General features: G+C 70.7%; 1 non-coding gene across 1 annotated transcript; it reads right to left on the bottom strand.

Annotated features, from left to right (window-relative positions):
* Positions 1-2768: 2768 nt before the first annotated feature.
* LOC135979746 (5S ribosomal RNA) lies at positions 2769-2887 on the bottom strand. Its single transcript, XR_010596993.1, has one exon. It is a non-coding gene; the product is annotated as a 5S ribosomal RNA (ribosomal RNA).
* Positions 2888-5000: the final 2113 nt, after the last annotated feature.

Raw genomic sequence — 5000 nt, 5'->3', positions numbered from 1 at the left:
GGATAGGCTTAATAGTCGCCCCCCGGCCAGTCCGGGGGAGGCTTAATAGTCGTTCCAGGGGAGGCTTAATAGTCATCCCCCGGGCAGTCCGCGGGAGGCTTAATAGTCGTCCCCCGAGTGCTCCGGGGGGCAGGCTTAATAGTCGTTCCCCAGGCAGTCTGGGAGAGGCTTAAGAGTCATCCCCCGACAGTGTGGGTGTGGGTGTGGGCGGGGGGGAGGCTTAGCAGTCGTCCCCAGGGCGGTCCGGGGGTGGGGGGAGGCCTCAGAGTCGTCCCTCCGAGAGCCGTGTCGGCGGCGGTGGCGGGTGTCAGGCTTTACGTCCAGCCTCCGGAGGGTGAGCGTCCTCGGACGCGATGCAGCCGCCGCAGAGAGGCAGCCTCCGAGGCAGGGAGCGGAGCACCGAGGCTGGGGAGTGGGGAGCAGGAGCCGGGGGGGAGGTGGGGGGCGTTCAGGACAACAGGTCAACCCCCTGGAAGCGGCTGTCAAATGTTCAACGTCCCCACTCGGCCACCAGGTCAAGCCCCGGGAAGCGGCTGTAAAATTCTCAAAGTCCCCACCGGGACAATAGGTCAAGCCCTGGGAGGCGGCTGTCAAATGTTCAAAGTCCCCACCGGGACAACAGGTCAACCCCCGGGAAGCGGCTGTCAAATTTTCAAAGTCCCCGTTCGGCCACCAGGTCAACCCGCTGAATCTACTGGGTTGACCTGGCGGCCGTTTTGCTTTCCGGCCACCAGGTCAACCCATTGGTTTCGACGGGTTGACCTGGCGGCTGGTTTGCTTTCCGGCCACCAGGTCAACCCATTGGATTCGACGGGTTGACCTGGTGGCCGGTTTGCTTTCCGGCCCGGGTGTCACCCCACTCCGAGGGCAGCACGGCAGTGGTCTTGAGGACCACAGAGGGGGGCTTAATAGTCGAGACGGAGCAGGTCCGGGGGAGGCTTAATAGTCGCCCCCCGGCCAGTCCGGGGGAGGCTTAATAGTCGTCCCCCGAGGACTCCGGGGGCCAGGCTTAATAGTCGTCCCCCCCCGGGCGCTCCAGGGGGGAAAGCTTAATAGTCCTCCCCCGAGGACTCCGGGGGCAGGCTTAACAGTCGTCCGCCCCGGGCGCTCCAGGGGGAAAGCTTAATAGTCCTCCCCCGACAGTGTGTGTGTGTGTGTGTGGGAGGGAGGCTTAGCAGTCTTGCCCCGGGCGGTCCGGTGGGGGAGGCTTAGCAGTCGTCCCCAGGGCGGTCCGGGGGTGGGGGGGGGGGGGAGGCCTCACAGTCGTCCCTCGGAGAGCCGGGTCAGCGGCAGTGGTGGGTTTACGTCCAGCCTCCGGAGGGTGCGCGTCCTCGGAGGCGATGCAGGCGCCGCAGAGAGGCAGCCTCCGAGGCAGGGAGCGGAGCACCGAGGCTGGGGAGAGGGGAGCAGGAGCCGGGGGCTGGGGCTGGGGGTGGGGGGCGTTCAGGACAACCGGTCAAGCCCCGGGAAGCAGCTGTCAAATGTTCCAAGTCCCCACTCGGCCACCAGGTCCACCCCAGTCTAGCAATGGGGTTGACCTGGCTGACGGCCGGTTAGTATCAAGGTAAACTCACCGTCGTCCACAGGAGGGCAGCTCTCAGGCCGGCCGGCTGCGGCTGACTCTGGGGCGGCGCCCGGTCCCGGCAGCGAGGGGCGGGGGGCGCGGAGCGAGACGGGGCTAACCGGGGGGGGGCGCCTCCTGCGACTTTGGGGGCCGCGGGTCGTCAGTGGCGTGCAGGCCGGGCCTCTCCCGGGGGATTCGGGGGGGCGGTCCTGCGGGCCGGGCGCAGGGGGCTCGAGCGAGCCCGGGCCGGTCCGCCCCGGGGCCGGGGTCTCCGCCTGCGGCTCAGGGGGGCGCGGGTCGTCGGGGGAGGAAGCCCGGGGGAGCCGCACACCGGCCCGCCAGGCCAGGCCTGGCCTGGATGGCCGCGGGGGGATTCGGGGCGGTCCCGCGGGCCGGGGGCCGGGCGCAGGGGAGGCGGGGGGGCCGAGCGAGTCCGTCCCGGGCCCGGGGCCTCCCCCTGCGGCTTTGGGGTCCGTGGGTCCCCGCTGGAGGAAGCCACTGGGAGCTGGACACCCGCCGTCCGTCCCGCCAGGCCAGGCCTGGCCTGGGTGGCCGCGGGGGGATTCGGGGCGGTCCCGCGGGCCGGGGGCCGGGCGCAGGGGAGGCGGGGGGGCCGAGCGAGTCGGGCCCGGGCCCGGGGCCTCCCCCTGCGGCTTTGGGGTCCGTGGGTCCCCGCTGGAGGAAGCCGCTGGGCGCTGGACACCCGCCGTCCGTCCCGCCTGGCCAGGCCTGGCCTGGGTGGCCGCGGGGGGATTCGGGGCGGTCCCGCGGGCCGGCGGCCGGGCGCAGGGGGTCCGAGCGAGTCCGTCCCGGGCCCGGGGCCTCCCCCTGCGGCTTTGGGGTCCGTGGGTCCCCGCTGGAGGAAGCCGCTGGGCGCTGGACACCCGCCGTCCGTCCCGCCTGGCCAGGCCTGGCCTGGGTGGCCGCGGGGGGGGATTCGGGGCGGACCTGCGGGCCGGCGGCCGGGAGGGTCCGGGCCAGTCCGCCCCATGCCCGGGGTCTCCCCCAGCGGCTTCGGTGGCCCCGGGGGGGGTCCTCCGCGGAGGAAGCCGGGTGGGTGGGGAGCCGGACCCCAGGCGCCCAGACCCGTGACCTGCGGCCGCGACCTCCGACTCGGCAGGAGCGACGAGGGGCTTTCCGGCCCGTCCCCCCCTCTCCTTCCCCCCCAGAAAAGGAGAGAGAGCTGACTCGGACCGGGAAAAGCTGCCTACGGCACCTGGGATTCCCAGGCGGTCACCCATCCAAGTACTAGCCAGGCCCGGGACGGTTTACCTTCCGAGATCGGACGGGATCGGGGGCGTTCGGTCCGGTATGGCCGTAGGCACCCGGCCCCGCGCCTCCTCGCCCGCTTTCCCCTGCCGACGCCCGGGCCTGCCGCACGGTGAGCCCCGGTCGGACTGCCCCCCCCCCCTGCGGCAGGGCCCCCGTCTCTCGCGGGCCCGGTCCTTTTTTCCTTTTCGAGCTCCGGGGCCCGGGCTGGCCGCCAGAGCCCCTCCGCCCGCCCTCCCCGGCGTCGGGGAAAATACTGTCCCGGACTTCCAGTGCGCCCGATCCTGTCAGCCGGGGGGTGGGGAGGGGCAGTCCCTCGCTGCGGCCGGGGAGGGTGAGCCCAGGGCGGCTTGCCTGCCGTGCGAGGCCCCTCTCGGCCACCAGGTCAACCCCGAGTCGAAAGGGCTGAAAAATTTTCAGAGTCCCCTCCCGGGCACCAGGTCAACCCGTGGAATCGGACGGGTTCACCTGCTGGCCGGTTCGCTTCCCGGGCACCAGGTCAACCCGTGGAATCGAAAGGGTTCACCTGCTGGCCGGTTTGCTTTCCGGCCACCAGGTCAACCCCTAGGGGTTTTAACGGGGGCACGCCCGGTGGCCTCTTTCCCGTCCGGTCACCAGGTCAACCCGGATCTCCCTCCTTCCCTGGGCGTCCCCTCCTCGGAGGCGTCAGGTTCCATTCCCCCCCCCCCCCCAGACTTCCAGGGGCCCGATCCAGTCGGCCGGGAGGCAGTCCCTCGCTGCGGCCGGGGAGGGTGAGCCCAGGGCGGCCTGGTCCATGTCTCTAGTGGGCCCGATCCTTTTTTTTTTTTTCGAGCTCCGGGGCCAGGCCCGCCCGGGCAGCCCTCCTCGGAGGCGTGGGGCGATTTCCCCCCGCCCCCAGACTTCCAGGGGCCCGATCCTGTCGGCCGGGAGGCAGTCCCTCGCTGCGGCCGGGGAGGGTCAGCCCAGGGCGGCTTGCCTGCCGTGCGAGTCCCCTCTCGGCCACCAGGTCAACCCCGAGTCGAAAGGGCTGAAAAATTTTCAGAGTCCCCTCCCGGGCACCAGGTCAACCCGTGGAATCGAACGGGTTCACCTGCTGGCCGGTTCGCTTTCCGGCCACCAGGTCAACCCGTGGAATCGAAAGGGTTCACCTGCTGGCCGGTTCGCTTTCCGGCCACCAGGTCAACCCCTAGGTTTTAAGGGGGGGGGACGCCAGGTGGCCTCTTTCCCGTCCGGTCACCAGGTCAACCCGGATCTCCCTCCTTCCCTGGGCGCCCCCTCCTCGGAGGCGTCAGGTTCCATTCTTTTTTCCAGACTTCCAGGGGCCCGATCCAGTCGGCCGGGTGGCAGTCCCTCGCTGCGGCCGGGGAGGGTGAGCCCAGGGCGGCTTGCCTGCCGTGCGAGTCCCCTCTCGGCCACCAGGTCAACCCCGAGTCGAAAGGGCTGAAAAATTTTCAGAGTCCCCTCCCGGGCACCAGGTCAACCCGTGGAATCGAACGGGTTCACCTGCTGGCCGGTTCGCTTCCCGGGCACCAGGTCAACCCGTGGAATCGAAAGGGTTCACCTGCTGGCCGGTTCGCTTTCCGGCCACCAGGTCAACCCCTAGGTTTTAAGGGGGGGGACGCCCGGTGGCCTCTTTCCCGTCCGGTCACCAGGTCAACCCGGATCTCCCTCCTTCCCTGGGCGCCCCCTCCTCGGAGGCGTCAGGTTCCAGTCTTTTTTCCAGACTTCCAGGGGCCCGATCCAGTCGGCCGGGAGGCAGTCCCTCGCTGCGGCCGGGGAGGGTGAGCCCAGGGCGGCCTGGTCCATGTCTCTAGTGGGCCCGATCCTTTTTTTTTTTTCGAGCTCCGGGGCCAGGCCCGCCCGGGCAGCCCTCCTCGGAGGCGTGGGGCGATTTCCCCCCCCCCCCCCAGACTTCCAGGGGCCCGATCCTGTCGGCCGGGAGGCAGTCCCTCGCTGCGGCCGGGGAGGGTCAGCCCAGGGCGGCCTGCTTGGCGGCCGGGTCCATGTCTCTAGTGGGCCCGATCCTTTTTTTCCCTTTTCCGGCTCCGGGGCCCGGGGTGCTCGGGTAGCCCTCCGCGGTGGCGTCGGCCAATTTTTTTTAAAATCAGACTTCCGTGGGCCCGATCCTGACGGCCGGGAGGCAGTCCCTCGCCGCGTCCGGGGACGGCGAGACGCTCGGCCACCG

This window comes from Chrysemys picta, unplaced genomic scaffold (assembly GCF_011386835.1).
Source record: "Chrysemys picta bellii isolate R12L10 unplaced genomic scaffold, ASM1138683v2 scaf1194, whole genome shotgun sequence".
In the NCBI taxonomy this organism is placed as follows: Eukaryota; Metazoa; Chordata; order Testudines; family Emydidae; genus Chrysemys; species Chrysemys picta.
The sequence above is the reverse complement of the archived record's forward strand: the minus strand, read 5'-3'. Positions and strand labels throughout refer to the sequence as shown.